We start from the raw sequence: 23,955 nt of genomic DNA on the forward strand, positions 1-23,955 counted from the left end.
AAGCCAGAGACTCAAATGGACGCTCATGGATGGATGGAGGGGGTACTGAGGACTCCAGCTATCCCACAGTCCACAGCAGTCTCTGAAAAGTATTTGCATTCTTGGCTGAGCTCCCAATGTCTGTAGGTTCAAACACAGTGTCTGGCGTGGTTCAGGGAATAGCTCCTCAGTTTCTTTCCCCCCCCCACCACGTGAAAGAAAAGGGAAAGAAATCATTTCTTGACTACTTTCAATGTCACCCTATGTGTACTGAATGCTGCTGGTAGACGCGATGCTGCAGCAGTGAAGAGCAGTATCCGCTCCTCTCCCTCCCCCCTCCCCGGGTGGTAGACGGTGCAATAGGACTAGTAACCGTCCTCATGAATATCTAACATGTGCCTCAGGTGACATCGAGGCCAACATTGCTGGTTACTCCCCCAGTAGATAGGACAGAACGGCTAATAACCAGCTTCATCATAGCAACTGGGGGCTTCAGCCCCTCCCTTTCCTGTGTAAAGAAAAGATTCTGTACTGCCTGGACTGTCATAGCAGCAGCATGCTGGGCTCCTCTCCCCACACGCTTAATGTCCTGCCTGGACTATCATCACGCCGGGAGGCTGCCTCCCCCTCATTTTATGTCACTAAACACTCAGTGTTTCTTATTCCTGCATTCTTTATACTTCATGACACAAATGGGCAGGACACTGCCACGGTAGCCCAGGAAGGTTGGGGGAGGAGGGAAGCAACGGGTGGGGTTGTTGCAGGGGCACCCCCTGTGAATACTGACACGGAGCAGCTGTGCTCTGATACACTGGTCCTCTAATACACTTGCCCCTTATTCTAGGCAGGACTGACTCTATTTTTTAGAAACCATAAGGGAGGGATTGACTCAGTCCCAAGTGAGTCAATCCCAATTTTGCTTTTGCGTTGCGCCCCCGGCCGATTTCAGCCAGGGGCACTCATGATAGCAGCGGACAGTACAGAGGGGAGAGAGATAACCGTCATCTCATTGCCAGTTTTCTCCGGCAGTAGACGGTACAGAACGACTTCAGAAATCGACGTTAGCCTCGGACCATGGACGCACAACGCCGAATTACTGTGCCTAGTGTGGCCGCATGAAATTGAATTTATAATATCAGTTTTATAAAACCGATTTTAGCTAATTCGATATTATCCCGTAGTGTAGATGTGGCCTTAGTTAACTACCCCCATGCCTCTTCCCCCACCCCCCCACATACACCCTACTCCACTCAAAACCAACCCAGCAAGAAAATGAACTGGCTTTCAGATGTATTGACAGACAAAACTACATCAGATTCATTTAGCGATGCTATTAACAGCCTCGATAAATATGAAATTCATAATGTAAAGCATACAGAAGAATATTGATTAGACTAAGAAACTGTGGAAATGAGACATGCCTGATGTAGTTTTGTTCCTTTCAAAAGAGAGGCAGTAAATCATTGACCATTATGGGGAGAAAAAAAGATGCTGAAAGCTATTCATTAGTGACAAATAAGCTACAGGGAATTTTCTAGTGCAGTTAATAAAATCCAACCATGTTCCTCATGAAAAAGTCCATATTTAGTTCCTCAACAAAGGCCTATGTGAGCCAAAATGTTGGCCCCCTTATGCTTGATAATAATTGTAAATCAGTCTAACAGTATTTCAATATAAGCAGAACACTAGTTAAGTAGAACATTTTGAGAAGGGCTAAAAAGTTTTAGAAAGAGTGTGGCTCAAATTTAAGGGTGAGTTACATCTGCGTGAATTTTGAAGCTGAAGTGCTCTGATTACATTGGAACGGGGTATAAAATTTAGTGAGAAACAGCATGCGTAGTTTATGAAGTTTGGAAGTTACCATGCCATTAAATGCAATTTAGGAAGCATTTCAATTTATATTGGCTATGCTAAATCTCACCATATGTTCATATTGTTCGCTGAATTAAAGAGATCATCATCTGAAAGTCTAACTTATACCAAAAGTCACAACCTGTTAAAATTATGAAGCCAGGATTTGGTCAACTGCTTCAAGCCAAGTGTTAAATGTTTCTATTCTCCTTTCTCCATTTTTTAGAAACAGAACAGATGTTATTCAGTTCTGATTTCAACCAGGGGAGAACAGACATTTTGCCATATAATTAAAATATTTTCTACAAGGACTTGACCCTATTTTACTCTGCAAGCTTCAACTTAATGAATTCTGGTTCACAGTTCTAGTGGGAAAATGAATTTTTCATCCTCATTCTCAAACGAGCTTTCTGCAGACATCAGAAGAGTTTCAGTTTCTCACATTAGATCAGAGTAGCAGAGTACTATAATTCAACCTTAAAGATTTTTTTTGTTGTTATTTACTGATATAAGTAAATCATCACATATAGAAAGGCACAGATATATTCAAAAAGAGAACACATGAAACTGAATTCCAGAGAATCAAGAAAATGTTTTTAAAGAGCTATGATCAGGGCCGGCGCTTTCATTTAGGCGACCACTAGGATTTGGGAGGGCGGCATTTTGCCTCGGCAGCAATTCGGCGGCGGGGGGTCCTTCCATGCTCCGGGTCTTCGGCAGCAATTCTGCAGTGGGTCCTTCACTCGCTCCGGGACCCGCTGCCAAAGTGTCCCAAAGACCGGGAACCGCGGAAGGACCCCCTGCCGCAGAATTGCCGCCAACAACCGGGAATGCAGAAGGACCCCCGCCTAGGGCGCCAAAAACCCTGGCACCGCTCCTGGCTGTGATGGCATAAAATTATCTGTCCTTGGGGTTGCCACCTGGACAACATTCAACCAACACTACTGCATTTTAAAAATATAAATGATTTTCAATACAAGCCTGTTAGTGACAGTTACCTTGTTTTAACAGCATGGAAAATTTATTTCTGTCCTCCGCACTCATTGCTCCTAAGGCTTCTTGCCTTTTAAAATAGTACACACAGTTATTAAAAGCATCCTTGAGTCTATCCTGTAACTTGCTGCTGCACTTCCCTCTGTATAGCTCTCAACTTGGAAATAACTAACAGGAAAGTGACTGACGCTAACAGAGTTGATTTAAGAATAGCTGGAATGAGGCAGAACAATCATCATCATCGCAATTTTTTAGTGTTTGCAACCCATAATCTGAAACCCCTGTTAAGCATCATACCCCTTCTACAGATGTGGAAAGTACAGCATAGAAAGAATGATTTGTCTAGCGCCACACAGACTAAGAGCGTACTGACATATAAAATTTGCACCAATTTAACTAAAACGATGTTTAAAGGGGGAAAAAGTGTTGTTGTGGGTTTTTTTACATTGAGATGATAGGTACCACAATGTAAAATACTGGTGGAAGACACAAAACTACGGTGTCTTTAATCCACTAGGATTTCACATTGAGACAGCTATCTCAATGTTAAAGCCACCTGTTTTTGCAGAGAAGACATATCCTAACACTGATTTTTGAGTCAATTTAGTTAAACCAATTAAAATCCTTATTTGGACACACAAATTGATATAAATTAGATGTAAAGAGATCAATTCTCCAACACAGGAAAGTCTGCACTGCACTTACAAAAATCAATTTTAAAAAACAAGTTCTCTCAACCCTTTACAACTTCTGTGTTCAGAAAAGGTCTAAAGGCTTGTCAACATTATAGATTTTTGCACTGACGTCACACACTTGCAAGCCCCACTGTACAACACATCTACACTGAAGGGGATTTGCAGTGAAGTCAGTGGGACCATTAACATGCTTAGAGTTACTTGTGTACACACAACTGTTTGCACGATGAGGGACTATTTTACAAAGCAAGGAACAGAATGAAGGGAGTATAGCTGCCCATGCTTCAGTATAATCACTTAACTATACTTAATATCAAAAGTCAATCCAATCAAAACCAGCTTTCTAAAGCTATAAATCCAACCTAAAGGCTGATGATGAAATGGAAAAATAGGAAGAGCCCAAAGAGAAAGAAAAAGCACAAGGGCTGGATTCACATATGGAAAATTCTATCAGGTCATGATGCTGGCCCTTTTGAGATGTAGGGCAGTTAGCTTACAGCATTTGGGCTGGATTTGTGTCAGTGAGAAAAAATGTTTAGCAACACAGTTTCTTATTTCCACATAGTCTAGCAGGAAGCAAAAAGTTATTAGGGTTGCTTCAGGGTAATTAATAAATATCCTGTTCTGGGGTTTGAATTCCTTTCATGTTTTAAAATGTTTTTATATTGTTTAAAAAGTTGGTAATTCATGTTCCCTCACTAAAGTACAGTAAGTGCACAGTAAGAAAAGAGCATGTTTTTAATCCCTTTTTAACTAATAAAACACAAATCTGAATCTCATAACTGCCAACAAAAATTTCATGAGATGCCTACAGTTTGCCTCAAGGCATTCCTAGTGTAATCAAAGGATTTCCAGATGCAGGAAGCTGTCTCTGTCACAGAACCTTCATGTTTTATAGTACACTAATGATGAAAATAGTGCATCACTGCTAGCTCACTGTCAACTTCCAATAAGTACCTTTTTGTTATTTTTTGCGTTTACATTTAATTTTAAATATCCTGCACTGGATAGGCTCAATCACATTCTTCCCATCATAACATCATATAGAATCCTAAAACTTGGGGATTCCATTTCCAGGCCTGGAAAAAACCCCTGGGTTCTTTTTATCAACAGGAGCTGATCTGACAGTGTTATTTAGAATAGTGATCATAACACTGTTCTGGGAGAAGAGAAAAGATTGAGGTTATAACTGGGAAGAAAGAGTGGATATGAATGCTCAACTAGATTTGTCAAAGGCACATCTCATACCTTGGCATTAGCCTTTTCAATATTAGCTGGCATGAAAGAACGCATAAGACATCCCAACAACATGACCTCCCACACTTGGCCAGCCTTTTAGGCCTTGTCTACACTGCCACTTACAACGCTGAAACTTTCTTCGCTCAGGGGGGTGTAAAAACACCCCCTGAGCACTGCAAGTCTCAGTGCTGTAAAGTGGCAATGTAAACAGTGCACCAGGGCTGGGAGCTACTTCCCTCGCGGAGGCGGTTTTATTACAGTGCTGGGAGAGCTCTCTCCCAGCTATGGAGTCATGACTACACAGCCACTTTCAACACTATTTTATAGTGCAGAATGCTGGGGAATAAGAAAGTATAACCTGTCCAAGCTGTCTTCATTCCATACAACCTGCCTCAGAAAAATCGTCTGTATCTTTTGGCCCAGAACAATCTCAAACCAAGATCTATTGACACAGTGACAAGAGGATCTGCACACCATCGTTGCCAGGAGGCATTGGAGATGGATCAGTCATGTGCTTCAGATGGAAACTGATTACATCACCTAAGTAGCAATAAGATGGACATCTGAAGGCAAGTGAAAATGAGGCCGCCAGAAAACAACATGGCGAAGAGCTGTGGAAGCCGAGCTGAAAAACCTGGGGCACAGCTGGGAAACCACTGAAAGACTTGCCAGAAACAGACAGGAGTGGAGGAGCTTCGTCACTACCCTAAACGCTAGAAGTGTAATAGGAACACGATGATGATGATGATGATGATACGTGTTAACATGCAAGGATTTTCTTTTCTTAAAGCTGAAAACACACTCAGCTACTGTCCATACTTTATGTTAGTAATACTTTATACGGTACCTTGCAGTTTTTAGGGATGTGTATTTCATGACTTCACCAAATGACACACACAACACTTTTTATTAGCAGCACTTAAAATTGTAAATGTATCTTTCCACAGGTAATATAAAACTGTTTCAAACAATGGTTATATTCCCAGAATTTTAAAATTATAGATGAATAAAAAAGACCAAATAAAACTAAGTATATAATCAAAAAATTACACACTCTGCACTGTCATTATCATACATAGCTGGTACTTTATAGTAAGCTGAATAATTCCGCTCAGTATCCCAATGCCTAACTGATATAGAAGCCTAATTCTCATCTTCAAAAGTGACTTAGGAATTTAGCAGCCTAGTGACACATAGGGTCCAAAGTCACTCCTGAAAATGAGCTTAGGATTCTAATTCACATAGGCATTTTTGAAAATTTTATCAGCCCTCTTTATTGACAGTATTTCTAATATTAAGCTAATCCATTAGGGACTGAGATAAAACAGCGATCGACAAGGTGTGAGAAAACTAGAGAGAGAAGAGGTAGTGTGTGGAGCAATGGGGAAAGGGACTGCAGACTTTTCTATTATTTTTACTGAGTTATGTAATGTTAGTTCTGTAAATACACTATTAGCTTGTAAACATACAATAGAACTACACACAGTCTCTCCCAAATTGCAGGGGAAAGTGTCCTATTCTACATATCATATGATCATTTATATATGGAGATAGATGTATCTCACTGAACTGGAAGGGATCCTGAAAGGTCATTGAGTTGAGCCCCCTACCTTCACTAGCAGGATCACAGACTGATTTTGCTGCCCCAGATCCCTAAGTGGCCCCCTCAAGGATTGAACTCATAACCCTGGGTTTGGCAGGCCAATGCTCAAACCACTGAGCTATCCCTTTCCCTAGGGAGGGATAGCTCAGTGGTTTGAGCATTGGCCTGCTAAACCCAGGGTTGTGTGTTCAATCCCTGAGGGGGCCATTTAGGGAACTGGGGTAAAAATCTGTTTAGGGATTGGTCCTGCTTTGAGCAGGGGGTTGGACTAGATGACCTCCTTAGGTCCCTTCCAACCCTAATAGTCTATGATTTAAGACCCAGTGGCCTAATGGATAAGGCATCAGCCTCTAGAGCTGGGGATGCCGGGTTCGAGTCCCATCAGGGTCATGCCAATCACACATTTCAGGGGGGAGGGATAGCTCAGTGGTTTGAGCATTGGTCTGCTAAACCCAGGGTTGTGAGCTCAATCCTTGAAGGGGCCATTTAGGGATCTCAGGCAAAAATCTGTCTGGGGATTCATCCTGCTTTGAGCAGGGGGTTGGACTAGGTCCCTTTCAACTCTGATATTTTATGATTCTACTCCTGCTATATTTTTTCTTCATCAAATTAGTTCAGTTAAACTTCTCCCATGTTATCTTTGTGCTGTGAATCAAGATTTTTAAAAACATTCCAGGAAATGTATCTCATCTTCTCCCATTTATATTGTTCTAAAAATATATGTAGCCTTTATGTGGTTAGACTAATAATTGAATAAGAGCACAGTTCACAGTTCCTGAAGATATATGCTGTATTTTCTCAAATTCCAAGTCTCTATCTTATATTAAAACCATATCATGCAGTGTTTCTATTCCATAAAGTAAACAGTTTCTAAATCAAATGGATTTATAGCACTAAATCAAATGGATTTATATGTGTGTTATAACGATTGCTTGAATCCATTGATTTTAATAGCCATTTCCTAGGTGACCTATTACGATTCTTTGATATATAACATTCAACTGATTCTTTCAACGAAGCCTAATTAAAATTAAATGAGAAGAGGGAACATTTTCTTTTAATATCGATAGCAGTGCTCTCCGTTTTACAACCTTGCAACTTGCTGAAGATACCCTACTCACAGGCATATGGCCCCTGGTCTTGTCAAAACAGCAGCACCACCACTCAAGACAAATGTCTTCACCCATATCACAGCCTGCCCTATTAATATTCTTTGTCAAATTCTGCCTCCCTGGCCTTAGGAGAAGGATCCTGAAGGTTATGTTCAATACTAGAGTCCTTATATCTCTTCTTCAATAGCAAAGTTTTAATCAGACACTAGGAATGTCAACATTCTTCTCCTATCACAAAAAATAGCAGGGGGAGTAAAAAGGGAGCATAAATGCAGTTTACTGCAAACAAAAGACTGTGGAAAAATGTATCATGTTGATTAACATAATGTGTTTAAGGGTGCATCTCACAGACTACAGAGACCAGAACATATCAGTGCACAGTGAAGAAAGCCCCGAGCCTTGAAAAAAGGAAAAGATAAACCTACAGATACTTAATTGTCCAATGTAGTTGACCAATCAGTTATGTAAACACCTACTAAGAAGTGACTATGGCCTAAGGTAAAACTGAGGCCACCTAGCAGTTTAACTGCTACATCCATACCTTGGACTTTGCTTAATAATGTACAGTTGAGGTATATATCTGTCATAAATAGCTTTCATCCATGTTCCAGTTTGGATACTGTGTAAAAAGCAAGTGTATCATTGTACACTATTTTATTAATTGATACAATAGCTTGGTATCAGGATCATATACGAGACCCAGTACCTGGGCAAGAAATCATTCCACAGTCTGGTATCTTTCAAACTAGATCACTCTAAAGTTTAGATGGAATTATGGGTCCAATTTCAAGACTACTTAGAGCTGAGTTATCCATTTGGAACAGGGCAGATACAATAAAGCACATTTTAACTAGTTCACATATCAGGCAGTGGAAACAGTTTGCAAACTCATAATTCCTGGCATTGAGGGCCTGGTTACTGAGGAATAGTATATAGTATATAATATGCATGACATTTCTAAGTTGCTTAACCAAACAAGCAAAAATTAATGTACTGAGCACAGAAAACAATAAGAAAACAAGGGACAATGGTGTAGGGAATTAACTCATAACTCCCCTAAGCTGTGCAGATAACTGACATAAGTTCATTAGGGGATATCAAAACAGGAAAATTGCCTCATCTTATTAGCGATGAGTACTTCACTAAATGATATTGTCCTCAGTGTATAAAACAGAGGCTTTCGTGAATTGGCAATGCATTAATCATGCAAACAAATTCCACTTAGCACAATTCATAATTTGGGGTCAATGACAACACATTCTAATTGTGGCATATGTTATTCAAAACAATTGTGCTCCGTATGGGGGTCTGTTTATACTTCCTTTATGGTATGTTTACTGATACTTGATCCTAACACTGCAACACTGATTAGGGAACATTAACCAACTTAAGTAGCTTATGCTGAATAAAGCATCTAAAGCGAATGTCTGGATTTACTTCAGCTACTGGTGAATCACTGGGCAATGCAAACCTGGAGGGTACGACATAATGATTGGTGCTCTGTAAACTGGTATGTATGTAGGTGCGATACAGTAGAACCTCAGGAAATACCAACAGCAGTGTTACGGACTGACTGGTCAACTGGACACCATGTGAAACTGGAAGTAACCATTGAGGCGGCAGCAGCACCACATCTACATCCACACCCACACCCACCTGTGCCTGCATTGCATCTTAGAGGTAGGCACATCTGGGCAGCCTATCCTCAGCCCTAGCCCCACCTGCAAGGAAGCCACTTACATCTGACAAAGTGGGTATTCACTCACAACAGCATAATGCCACAGGACTCTTTGTTAATTTTTAAAGTTTGTATTCACATTCTCCACTACTCCATTATCCAAGTCATTAATGAAAATACTGACTAGTACTTGGACACAGGACTGACCCCTGCAGGATTTTGCATTTCACGGATGACCACTGGGAACTACTCTTTGAATATGGTCTTTCAACCAGTTGTGCACCCCCCTTATAGTAATTTCATTTTTCCTACTTTTCCCTAGTTTGCTTATGAGAATATCACATGAGGCTGTGTCAAAAGCCTTACTAAAAATCAAGGTATGCCACATTTACAATTCCCATCTATTCCTTAGGCCTGTAACCCACTCAAAGAAGAAAATTAGGTTTGCTTGGCATGATTTGTTCTTGACAAATCCATGACAGCTATTCCTTATAACCCTGTTATCCTCCAGGTGCTCACAAATTGATTGTTTAATAATTTGTTCCAGTATCATTCCAGGTATCAAAGTTAGTCTGATTGGCCTACAATTCCCCACGTCCTCTTTGTTCCCCTTTTTAAAGATATGTACTATGTTTGCCCTTCTCCAGTCTTCTGGGACCTCTCCCATCCTCCATGAGATCTCAAAGATAATTGCTAACAGTTCCAAGATTGCTTCAGCTAGTTCCTTAAGCATACTAGAATGAGCTTCATCAGGCCTCACTGACTTGAATACATTTAACTTATCTAAATATTCTTCAACTCACTCTTTCCCTATTTGGGCTAGCATTCCTTACCCCTTGTTGTTAATATTAATTGTATTGAGTATCTGGTTACCGTTATCACCCTTTTAGTGAAGACTAAAGCAAAATAGGCATTAAACACCTCAGATTTCTTGATGTCATCAGTTATGAGCTCTCCTTGGCCACTAATAGAAGACCTACACTTTCCTTCATCTTTGTCTTGCTGCTAAAGTATTTAAAGAATCTTTTATTGCTTTCTTTCTCCCTTGCTAGGTGTAACTCATTTTGTGCCTTTGCCTTTCTGATTTGGTCCTATATGCTTCTGCTATTATTTTGTACTCCTCCTTAACACTGTGTCCATGTTTCCATTTTTGCAGTACAAACAGAGGTAGTTTTGGGGTCATATTTTGGAAGCACATCTTCTGTGAAAGGAAGAGTTGGCAATTTTCCTGGAAAAACTAATTTAGGACAGGGCACTGGCAAATACCAGTTTTAAACCCAGTTTAAACCAGTAAACTGGGAAAAATATAAGTATCAGTAGAATATACTAATGAAAATTACTGAAAAATATTTAGCAATTTGATAATAGTTTTGCTGTATACATATTTATGTAATAATGAAAACTGAAATATGAATCATGACATGTATAACTTGCTTGAGAAAATATCAAACCAAGATGTATACATTCTGATGTTCAGTATTATATTACAGATATTACTATTAGGCCTACTGCAGTTTTACTTTTTACAACTCAAGCTCTAAATCTATTGCCTTATGTGACTAAAACTAAGTGTAATGTGGTGTGCATTAATGAAACAGTTTTTAAACCAGAAAATGCCTTGAACTGGGACTAATTAGCTTTTTCTGGGATGGTAAAACCCATGATTTTACCTGGTAAAAAACACCTCTAGGTGAACTGAATATGCTGTGAGAAACTGCTTCCCAGAAGGACTGATAATGCATTAACACTCTCTTTCCCATACTGTCTTGTGATCAGCCAATAAATTGTCTGCACTTGGTTATTTGGTCTCTTGAACATTTTTAACATGGAACTACAAGAGTCAAGCAAGTGGTTATACTTTTAATACCACCACCCACTCAAGAAGGAGTCACCTTGTCCTGTTCTCCCATAAATGCTGAAAGACACTAACTACCAAATGATAAAATCCCCTTTAGAGCTACTAAGTAGTAGCAATTCTCCTTAAGGACCCTCTCCTCATCACTCTGCCTTGTTCTCTCTCTGATTTTTATGTCAATCTCCTCCTCTTCCCAGTCAGTTTTCAGGGCATACAAAATAATCAAATGTTAACTGATTATTGCTAATTAACCTCACAGTAAGGTTCTGCAGTTCATTTTTTGCTATTTATTTTACATAACACAAAGTTTGGACCAGAATTAACTTCAGATGCTTCACTTTAAAGTTTTCAATGCATTTTTATGTTGCATATGAGGAATTTATTCTGTATGTATAGATTTTATCCAATCTCTTCTTTCTGAAAATCCACATACTACTGTAAGTTTATGGGAAAAGAAAAATTCGTTAAAAAAGAAGATTACACAGAATCAAATTACATAGCACATCAGTTTTCAAATGACATTTGTAACCATTCATTAGGGATAGTTTAAAAAAAATATTTATCAACTTCCCAAACTTTGCCCCAGGCCTTGCATTACACAGAACATTTGCAAGGAAGACTAATCTCAGATGCATAGATGTAGACACTGGATTAGGACAGAAAAAAGGTTTACTTGAGGTTCCAATGCTTATTCATAGACTATTAGAAATTTTGTATGCTATACATTATTATCCTGTATTTTCTTTTTTTTTAAAAAAAATTAGGGACTAGAGCTAAGCAATTAAAAGACCAGAAGAAACAATCACTAGTAATATATAGTTTCTAATATAGAAAATGACTTTTTGTTGTATCACAAAGGCTAACATCTGAGAAGTTCTTATAGGTATATCTGAAATATAATGAATCATTTTGGCACCATCCCTTGAAAATGGTGAACATTTATTTTACTGTGTATTTTTCAGAAATTGTCTTGAACATTTTGTTTATTGACCAATGCCAGCCACCTTCCCTTTGAAGGCAATGAAAATTCAGGATGCAGATAAACTGACAGCAGGATACGGCTGTCTGCACAACATTTTATTAAAACATATTGAGTGATTAGATTTAAACTGGCATATTAAGGAAACATCCATCTAGTCCCTTCAGCAGCTTCTAGTGTTCCAGCCAGGGGTCGTTTGTTTATATTTTCCCTGAAGACTGACCTAATCCTGCAAAAAAATGAGAGCTGGTTCAATAGAGCTATAAAAAAAAATATACGCCAGCAGAGGATCTGCCCTCTGGCATCGAATACGTTCTTGAGAACATGGCATAGGAAAGAAAGATATAAAAAGCCAAATGGACAATATTTACATATTTTTCTGGAAAGTTATTTGAAGTAGCAGAACTGAGTGTAAATCACGAAGGCTTGAGCTGATGAAGGAAAGTATGCAACTTAGAAAATAGATTCAGATTGTTTTTCAGATTGTCAAAGAACATGACCTGGTACATTCAATGAAAACATCATGTTGGAAGGCATGAATTTCCTGGAATGAAGAGACAATAGGACATTTACTATTTTAAAAAAAAAAAAGTTTTATAATATTGGCCATCCCCAACAAGATTTATCTCTCATCCTTTCACTGAATATAGGTTAGGGAAAAATGAATTAAATGTTTATAACCAATATTTTGGTCAAGCGGTAATAATCTGCAGGTGAGCAAAAAAATATATCTTTAAACTGTTACCTTGCAGAAGTCCTCTATTATTTCTGTGTAGGACTGTAATTACTGAGAGCATTCTCTCCGAAGAGTATGGCTTTTTCCCGTTTTAACAATACCATTCAAATCTGACAGTTATTCCTTGAAAAAAGGGAAGTCCACAGAAAATGTGACTCTCGTACTTTCCAAATAACTAATGACTGTGCTATATGTTGAATTTTCACTTAAATTATGAGAATTTCCTTACGTCCCTACAGCTAATTATATGTTTTTGAAATAATTTAAAGATAAATTTTAGTGATTAAATTGTGAAATGTTTTGCCTTAAACCTGGCTCATATGTTTTACTGATCATTTGAAGTTACACCTCTACCTCAATATAACGCTGTCCTCAGGAGCCAAAAAATCTCACTGTATTATAGGTGAAACTGTGTTATATCGAACTTGCTTTGATCCACCAGAGTGCGCAGCCCTGCCCACCCGGAGCGCTGCTTTATCGCATTATATCCAAATTCGTGTTATGTCAGGTCGCGTTATATTGGGGTAGCGGTGTATTTTATATCCATATCATTGATCAAGTGTGAACTATATCGTAGTTGGCTATTTTCCCATTTGCTTTCCATTTTTCTGAGCAGGAATCAGATAAACTATACTTGCTTCATGTATAAAAAGAGTTAGGATGGTAAAACTTGAGTTGCATAAATTTTTCTGCAAATTTTAGCCTTATGGCTTTTCAAGCCAATTCTAAAACATCTGGCAGAAATGCAAATAAAGATTGCCTAGAACAAAAAAGTTTCGCTCTATCCTGAATCCATCAGTTGATTTCTGCTCTCATTCCCATAGTTATATATCATTTTGGAGGCTTATCCAAAAAAATGGTAAAGTAAAATTTAGATGTACAGTAGCACCCCTGTCTGGAGGCCACACTGCAGGTTACCAAATCTTGTTAATTACTGGGAACAAGTATGACTAATTGTTTTAAAAGAAAAAAAAAATCAAGGACACTGAATCACAAAAGGCACCAAACTCTTATTTTGACAAAAATGGGCTGATTTGAATTACTTATGCGAATACCTCATACTTCAGCAGTGTGGGCCAGCATAACCTTGAAGTGTCTCCACTGGTTCAAGGGTCTGAAGAGGCCTCCAACAACCAAGTCCCTCTGCTCCCAAGAAGAGGGAGAAGGAGGCCACAGTCGGGGACATATCTAATTGAAGCAGCTGGGGTGGACTCTGTAGCCATCCTGAATAATTCAAGTATCTCAGTCTGGGCTGAAGTTTGTCTTGGTCAGAGATGGCACAATGTACTTGGTCCTGCTTCATGCTAAGGTGTAAGTTGGGTGGGCACTTAGCCTTGTTATCAGTTTACTTTTCCAGAGTTTGTGTCTGACTGAGGAAAGGATGGAGCTCATTCAGCATCTTTGTAGCAGGGAATCCATCTCCCGAAGCTGAGCCTTCCTTTGGGAGCCAAACATACACAACTCCCCCATCAATGCACTCAAAGAATATGGAGGATCAAAAAAGGCACTTTCTGCTCCTGAGCTAATTGCATCCTCGGGACAGAGTGGCGTGAGCCCCTAGAAAGCTACAGCAGCACATTAAAAGTCCTTAATGAGAAAGAATGTGCAGTAAATTTGTATCGATGTGAAAGGAAAAAGTGTTTTATTATCCTATTGAAATGTAAATTTACCTAATGGAGGCATAGGCATAACAGCCCCTGCAAACACTGAGTTTAGGTCTTGGGTGCTATAAAAGTGAGTGCACCTCCATTGCAGCTCTGGAGGCAGAGACAACTAGCAGGCTCTTTAGTGGGAGGAACTCCAATATCACAGAGATGGGTATGGTACAGAACTAGAATAGAATAACAACAAAAAAAACCCTAAATCTGTGTTAACAGCCAACAAGTTCGACTCTGCCTCCTAAAGGAGGAAGACAAATGGAAGCTCCACTGCCAGAATCAGTGGGTATGGCTGAGAGGAAGATTGTGGACAGTACCCATCTATTTTGCTAATCTCTGAAATAAAAATAATTGTTCTCCATACTATTCAGGCTCACAAACAACCTGAAAGTACAGTTACATAGCTGACAAACAAGGTAGATTAAATCAGCAAACTGACTTACTTGTCTCCATAATATCTTAATATTAAAACTCTGGTAATTCCATGGGGATTAAATTATTGAGGAGCGATAGATTGTTTGAAATTTATGATGTAAATATGTCTAAATCCTGGAGCCCTTACTTTAACAGAACTCCCACTGGCTTCAAGAGTTTGTATGAATAAGCACAATCCCTAGTGAATTATATGTATTTCTACAAATAATTTTTGTAAGTGTATACCACTTGTTCATGCTTCTCTATGGCTTTTTTGAGAGAAATAAACTTTTTAACATATGAGAAAAACACATTAAAGGTTTAAAAGATTAAATTAAAATTTCATTAGCAGGAAGTAATCAGTGAAATGCATCCAAGCTTAAATCTGCTAAATCTACTAAGACTTTTTGGGTTTTAGTGCTCACTGACACAGCAGTGTAAATTTGATGCAGCATGCTGTGCAAAAGCTTCTTAGTCTCTTTTAATCCTAAACCCATGAAATGATGCATCTAACCATCGTGTCACCTCACTGTGAAGCACCGTTCCTTTTGCTACAAATTAAGATATGTCAGGTTAACCGAGGCTTTCCTATTAAGGTTCAAATTCCTTACTAATAATGCTAACAATTGCAATACAAACCTTTACAATAGTTGTCTATAGTTAAACATTTGTCAAGCCATATGGAGATAATTTGTTAATCATTTATTTGTAAAACAACAGCAACACAGCTTCTGACCATACTTTCACTTTTAGCAAATTTTCATTGAATCATAACTATATATAGTGCATTTCTCTAACTATAGTCTGTTCACAGTCCGTAAAAATATATTTTCAAAGTAGGAGAGATATTAGAAAATTAGCAATAAATCTTTTCCACCTATAGCAGCAGTTAACCTCTGGGCTGTGCAGCACCAGTTAAACACGTTTCTATTTTTTTCATAGACAAGACTGATGTGAAAACAAATAAAGCCAAAATTAATTTAATTGTTTAGCCTAGTCTCAATTTATAACTTGATTTAAATATACTATCATACAGAAATAATTAACAATCATTCTTTTAAAGACAGCAGGCAATTCAAGAACATCAGCCATCACCATGCTTATCAATTTACTGAGAATCCACAAATGTCTTCATTGAAATGCCTAAGACTGTAGTTCATTCCTGCTGAAGACAAACATTTAAATGAAAGAACTGAAGTTACATGGCAGTCCCACGCAGAGTGCTGATATGCACTCTGCATAAGATAGTCACAAGTGGGAACTTTATTGGCTTATGTGCACTTTCATGATCTTAAAGAGTGTACAGCCAGGTTACACAAGATCAGTTGAAGCATTCTGTCAGTTTTAGTGCAACTGCACTGGTATTTCTCCCTCCCACCAGTGCATCCACTTAGAAGTTTCCTACTCTCAGCTCTCACCTCTCTTGGGTAGAGAGAAACATATCTCCCATCCTCCTGACCAGGGATTTTAAGGCTGTGCAGCTCCTTGCCTGACACCAATGTCCCCAGCAAGCCAGGCTGCCTAAAAGGCCAGTGTCTGTGCTTTCCTTTCTCTCTGAGGGCTATGACAAGCATATTGCCTGCAGTTAATAAATTATCATACAGCTCCTTCTAAGCAAGCATATTTATTCCTAAGGCAAAGATATTACAAAGATAACATATTAAAACAATGCCAGCCAGCTGCTACAACAGGTGGCATTGATGATGATGGTGGTAATTGGGACAGCCCCAGCTGAACATAGGAGAACACACTGTGAAAGTCTGGGGGAGGGGGGCAGATCCCTCCCCTTCAGAGTTTCTACCCAATCATTCACTAGCTTGGGGAGCACGAGGAGTGGATTCATTTCTCACCCTCCCCTTTCACTGATTTAAACCCTACGTCAGGCCACGTTGAGCCGCTCTTTACTCCATTCCAGGAGCCACATCCTCCCCACCATGTACTGGTAGCCTCAGGGCTGTGTTCTGCAGATGCTGCAGGTCTGACCAATCAACTGTTTTACGGTCAGGAAGGAATATTTTTCTTCCCGTAAGAGTCAGACTGGCAGAGGCCTGGAGAGTTTTTCACCTTCCTTGCAGCATCCTGGATGTATAGTTAAATAGGAACAGAATTTAATAGCACTAGTCACTAAGGATGTTAGTTTGTCACAACTTGCACGTGATTTCCAGTGCAGTTAAAAGGATCGGCTCCCCAGAGTAAAAGACCTGGGATTTTACCAAAGGGCCTTGTGCTCAGGGAACAGACACAGACCTTGTAACCTTCATGAGCAGCCGTCCCCCATTTAGTACCCTCTGTCCCCCTTGTGGAGCAGAAGGGAGGGTGTAGGATTCAGAAGAGCAAGCTGACTCCTAGGAGTAGGTTGAGAAGAGTCTACCCAGAGTTATGGGTTATATGCCGCTTAAAATCCATCCCCATTTCTCCTCATTCACTGCTGTGTCTACATCAATAAAATAACCTACATGCATGCTAAAAAGCTTACCAGAGGTCACCCCCCACACACACACTCCAAACTACGGCTCTGGTAGGTTTCGCGCCTTCAAAACCCACAACTGGGTTTTCCCCAGGCTTACAAAATTTCTCTCTCTCTCATATCCAGACTGAAGTCGGTTGATTTATCCAAAAGTCTGTTGATCTCTGGAGAATCCAGTTTGAACCAGAATATGTGAGCCAACTGGAGGTGGTACCTTTCCGGTGGTGGTGTAACTCGGGTGATTTGTCTTAATCATCCTCTACTGCTTTCACTTGCTGGATGAACTGTGGTAAACCTCTCCTACACGGTGCCTACAATCCCAGGCCCACAATGAGATAGATAGATCAGTCACAGTTAATATGATAGGGTCTCCTTGTTAAGCCTTGCTGTTTAACACAAATAAGAGAAGCTCTGAACTAATTCTGTAGGTACTTAGAAGAGGAAACTAACTTGTTACTAAAAGTACTTTTTGCTTTTGCCTCACTATTTGGGAAAAGATGTACAGAGGAAAGTGCCCTATCATACTGTTTTCCCTTGTGTAGTGAAGAGGAAAATTAGGTATCTTTATGAGGTACATTCAGGTCAATGAAAAAGTGTCTATTCACATTAATAACCACTAGAAAATCTGCACTTATTTCTACAACTTGTATATATCTCCAGAATTAGTAAACCATCCTATAGGAAGGAAAAATGATTCATGGAAGATGATAAAGTCAACGTCCTCTCTATATAGGGGACTTTTAGAAATATGATTGTTCTTACAAAGATGCTGCTCAATCCCAAAAGTGACATTTGTAACTTGTTGTGACTGATGTGAAAATTAGGTTGGTCAACACCCAAACCACTGAAAACACATATACCCAGTGCTCAGCATCAGGTTATAGCAGGAAATATTAAAGAGTTCAACAGCTTCTGAATGAGTTCCTACTAAGTAAGGTGAAAGGCACAAAGCAATATATTATCCCAAGGTTAGTCATGTTGACAAGGAGAATTCTCATAGTTACTTGACACTAATGCTTCCCCTAGGAAACAGTGCAGCTTTATTACATTTACAATGAAAACTCAACTGAAAAACAAACAAAAAGTTATAAAATTGTTTAAAGTGCCTTGCTGCTTAACAAAAATAAGAGAAGTTCTGAACTAATTCTGTATGTATTTAGAGGAGGAAACTACTTTGTTACTAAGATGACTCTTTGCTTTTGCCTCATTATTTGGGAGAAAAGTTACAGAGGAAAACCATCAATATCCAAGATTATCTGAGGCAGCCCAAGAGAGATTAGCATCAACATGAGAACGATGTGGATCAAGGGCAGTACATGGCGCTAAATGCTTTTTCCTCAGAGCAAAAACAACACATCTTATTGACAGGCATTCACTGGATTACCAGAGATGGATCTTAAATTTAAAGAGAGAGGGAAGGGGGAGAGAGAGAGAGAGAGAGAGAAATGTGTTTACAAAAAATCTTGGAAGAAATGTGGGTAAATCAAGGTTAACAGTTTACTTTAAATAATTGTGCTGAAGTGAAAGAAGAGTTTTCACATTAAAGAACTGCTTTCAGGATCAATATTTTTCTACATTTACTACAGCTATTATGATTTAGATTATTTCTTAAAACTGTTTAGCCAAGTCTCAAACGTTCTACTACAACTAACAGTAATAGCAATGCCTTTAAAAGTTGCTCAGGAACAAATCACTAACAGATTTTTCACTTGGAACAACTGTTGTTACATATAGTTTACCCATTTGTATTGTGCCCTTCAACAGAGTAACCTTTAATGAAACATTCTGATAATTATACCTTTCAGCAAACTTGTTTCACAGTATCATGGATGGTACCATCTAGCGCTTGAAAAGGTACAGAGAATGAATTGGTGTTAATGTCTACAACATGCAACTGAGTATATCTTCCTCTGTATCATATCCAGCTCTGAATGCTAATGTTATTAAGGCACAAATGCCTTTCACTTCCCAGCTTTCAAAGCGATAACATTTTTCAAAACGCCTATAATGAATATAAAAATATACATAAAAACACACACAATACAAAAAAGTCAAAAGCACTGTATCTGTGGCACCACAGTTCAAAACTGAAGGAGGGGGGAAGGGGGTATCCTTGATGTGAGTTTTTTCCCCCCAACTCAGCCCTACTTTCGTTTGACAGAGAAAAAAAAATGATGCTCTTTCTACCCTAGAAGCATCATTAAAATAAGGGCAACATGGAGAAAGGAATAAATACGTATATTGCCACAAAGATAAGCAAAGCTACTTAAGTGACTAGCTGATCATAAGCTTATCGTATTAGGATTTAAAAAGTAAGAAATTACAAAAAAAAACAAAAAAAAAACCACAGCACAGAGCACTTTACATTCTTTAATTATTCTTTGGAATATAATTCTGGTAGGGATTCAAAAAACTGGACTCATCAAGGATGAGTGGGAAGCTCCCTCTGACAAGTGTGGGGAGCCTAATCCAGAAACAGAAGAGAAGTGTAAGACAGGAAAATACAATTTGTGTCTATGGTTTTCAGTTTCTGGAAAACCACAGTCCCTGCCCAAAGCCCTACTAGCCTTTGCAGAAATCAATCTATTTCCTGGCTCAGGAATATTAAGATAAGATGGTCTTATTTTCCTCTGGCCAGACTATGGAAAACAACTTTTGATTGGGATCAGGCTGCTCCGTAATCAATTTTGGCTTTCAAAACTAATCATGGCACAGTATTGCAAGCTTAGATTTTCCCTAGCAGCTAAGCTGGTTCTTATTAGGTGTATATAGCAAAGAGACAGAAACTGACACGCTAGGGAAGGAGTAACAGAGACTGAGGCTGGCAGACCAGGTGCCAGCTCATGTCAAGGCCACTGGGTTTCCCTGAAGGTTGACAAATGCATAGCTGGAAACAAGTCTGGTTTTAGTATTGTTAAAATAGATATTACAGTTGTAAGCATGTGTTTAGCCTTTAATACAAGCAGCATCTTACAGGCATTTCATAATCTTACTGATAACATCTGTATTCCATGATATAAGGTAATATTTAAGTGCTTGCTCTGTGACTATAAAAAATGTTTGGTGAGTCTGTAAACCCCCAAAGAGGGGGGAGATGCATTACCAACTGTGAAACACTAGCAACATGTATTGTCATCTCCTCTCCAATAAAATCAGGTCTATAGACACCAAATCATTGTGGAACATCAGCAAACAAAAGAACTTGTTAATTATTACCCCCACATCCATTACTCCAGAAGGAATTCTATGCCACTTCGCACACACAGAACTCATGTCTCCTGCAGATCTTTTTCTGTTCTCTGCAGAAAATACATTCTGCCAGAGAGGCACTGCAGTTATCCCATTTTCTCACCAGGAGTTGCTGTGGTGCCAGAAAAGAGGGAAGCCGGCTCACTAGAGCTGATAGGGAGGAGAAGTGGCTGTGGTCTCACAGTGGCTTTCCTGCAGGGCGAGGTAAGACGACACAAGATAAGGGGGATACAGACGAGAGCAGGGCACATGGGGCTGCTGGGGGAGGGAGGCGGGGGAGAGTCACACAGACTAGGTTCAAAAGGGATAGTAGGGGACCAGCCTGAGGAGGGGGATGCATGGGAGTGGGGGTGAAGGGCCACACTGGAGCAAGGGAGAAGGGATATGGGGATGGGGAGGATGGGTGGCTGAGTCAGGGTGCAAGGACATATGGGGACTGGGGAGGACACAGACACAAGGGGATAGAAGTAGATGTGTCTGACTGAATGGGAGAGGCTAGGGGGTCAGTCAAGGTCTGAATGGGGGAGGCTCCCCAACTCCCTAACAATCCCTCCCTGCCAAAAACCCTGTTCCACACTTCTCCCACCCACATCCAACAACCCTCCAGGTTCACTCCCAGGCTCCTTCCCCGCAATTACTTCCTTCCTCGTCAGCTCTTCTATTATCCCGACTCCCCCAAGCCTTTGCACTGCTTCTGAGCAGTGCAGGAAATATGCTTCTGTCTTGTAGTTGAAATGAACTATTACTGAAAGTTCTCCATTAATATACCTAGTAAACAATCTATTTGTCAAAACACATTTCCTGAATTATTTTGTTGTTGTCGTCGTCATCTGTATTGTTACCAACATACTTGCTGACAGGTTTTTGAAATAAATTACTAAAATAATTGAAACTGGCGTAATTATATTATGTTATTTTGACAAATAAAATATGCATAATTTTTTGGTGCAGAATTCCCCCAGGAGGAATCCATGAAAAGGGCAGTTCACAAGCCTTCATCTCATCACAGCTGGAGGAAAGGAATAAAAATCCCTGTTAAGGAGAAATCATCATCACTGGGCTGCTTGGAATGCTGAGAGGGCAATATTTCTAGGCATACGCAAGGGATCCCCAATCTGCTTAGCTCGAGTTAGCTCTAAAGGGCACATAAAGGTTGCATATTATAGCAGCTACTATTACCTTTTGGAACCTAAGACCACAATTCATTTGTGTGTGTATGTTTACCTGCTTTAACCTTGTAAATAAGTCTCTTATTTCTTCACTTAGTTAATATTTTTTTAATTTATTACAGGATTGGCTATAAGCATGGTCTATGGTGAGAGATCTGAGGTGCAACTGATCTGGGGAAAGTGACTGGTCTTTGGGACTGGGAGTAATCTGAATATTATTGTGATTTTTGGTGTAAGGGACCATCTATCACTAAGGCAAGCTTGACTGGGTAGCAAGACAGCCCCTTTAGACGCTCTGGCCTGTCTGTGACTCCTTAAGACTCTTATAATGCTTTAGGAGTTCACACTTGTTGTTTGGTTGGTGAAATCTAATTACAGAACATACTACCAGTTTGGAGTTCATGCCCTATTCCTTGATGGTCTGCCTTGAGGTTGGCACTCATGGTAATGAGCCACTCCAGACAGCTTGACAGAGATCCCCAGGGATCACATTTGAGGAGCTGCTCATAGAGAGGATGATTTCTTCTCTCACCCAGTCAGAACAGCTACAGGAGCTAGAAAAAAGGTTCAACAATGGTATGGTAAATCCTTGGATCAAGCCCTGATGGCTGAGGGATAATGACAAGTCTGTCTAAAATACTGCTCTGCCACATTATCATCAAACCCTTCACAGAAAAATAAAATGTCCAGTGAGACCACAACCTAGCTCCATCAACAATGTGCAATCAAAAGAAGTCTTTGATGGTCTATATCTAGACACTTCTATTCATATAAGGAACATTCAGGTCTGTTACTATGACAATTAGGTACTGTGACCTCACCAGAAGCTGAGAGAAGCCCAAACCAACAGTTGTTTTTACTGCAAGCATTTCATACCATTTCCTTGACTCTAGTCTGTACTTTGTCAACAACAATTGTACAGAACATGTTTACAGGTTAAAATGTGTTTCCTGCCACCTAGCATGATTTCTGATTTCAAGCCAGGGTACGGTTCAAACACAACAGTAGTAAACTCGTATTGATTATGAAGGTTAAAGCTTTCAATTCTATTCTAAAGCATCAAGAAATAATGCCCCGCAATGACACACTTTGAACATTTGTGAAGTTTTATGCTTTTTTTAGAAATTATATTCGTTGTCAAGCAACACTTTATATCTTTCCTAAGGCAGCAAGACAAACCTATTATAATGGACGAGCAGATATTATTACTGTGTTAGCCTTTTATGTCTTGTCAGGAATCATGTGAGGATTACCTTTCGAAACTCACTGTTTTCCATTCGTGTTAATACAATACTAAAACTCAACATACAGCTGACATCACTGGGATGGTGTTTTCTATTACTAATCCTACTGTGATACTGACGTCTCTCTAAGGAATATGCTGCATACTTCCCAGGCATTAGCTAAATCAGACTCATGATATAAAAAACAGAAAGTAACAAAAAATTCATGGTGTGGTATAAGGAAAAATGGATTAAATTTAAAAAAGTCAATTTAAGCAACTAATCACAGTCAAAAAAAAAAGAGGGTCCATTAGGGATTCAACTTGATACTACGTTCTTCGCTGCCTAGACATTTCAGTGATGGAAGTCCCATAAATGCAATGCATTACACAAGCCACGCCTACTTCTCCCCAATAACTTTAGACTTCTCAATTAAATTTTCCTTACTAGCAGGGAACCTACTGCTTGCTGCCAGCTTTGAACAACCAACCCACTATCTCCACATATGACAAAAAACTGAGACAAACACTCAAAGCTGACAGCTCGCTGGAAAGAAGTAGAGGAAATCAATGACAAGAGATCTCCAGACATATTCCCCTCCTCCAAAAGAGGAAAAAAAGTCATCCCAAAGGAGAGCCATGCTGCACTTTACATTATGGTGATGGACATGTATAGTCTGGCACTATAAAGCAAGACTTAAAGGGTTATTGCAAATAATACTCCTGACCCTGCCTGGATAGTTATTTTAAACAAGAACAAAGTGCTGATACAGCACTGATTTGTGTATCAAGAATTTCAACCGTATTATGATGATGTTGGAGCACACAGGAAGGATTATTTTTATACACAGAAGCACAAAAATAACTGGATTACAAATGTACTGTAATTTGGTTCCACCTAGTAGTAGCTTTTGAAGATTATATTTTAATGCATCTTGTCTTCGGGGTTTACATAACTTTGCAACAAATTATATTAATGCAGAAATGTCTATTTACATTTTATATCTCCATCTAAGATGTAAAACTCTGTAAACAGAATTGAAACAATTAAAGTCA

The 23,955-nt window shown here is 39.3% G+C and overlaps 1 protein-coding gene across 3 annotated transcripts in view; it reads right to left on the bottom strand.

Moving 5' to 3' along the window:
• Positions 1–23,955, bottom strand: part of PRKCA (protein kinase C alpha) — a 305,267-nt gene that overhangs the window by 227,511 nt on the left and 53,801 nt on the right. The gene's annotated exons all lie outside the window — the stretch shown is intronic.

This window comes from Chelonoidis abingdonii, chromosome 13 (genome assembly GCF_003597395.2).
Source record: "Chelonoidis abingdonii isolate Lonesome George chromosome 13, CheloAbing_2.0, whole genome shotgun sequence".
NCBI classification, from domain to species: domain Eukaryota; kingdom Metazoa; phylum Chordata; order Testudines; family Testudinidae; genus Chelonoidis; species Chelonoidis abingdonii.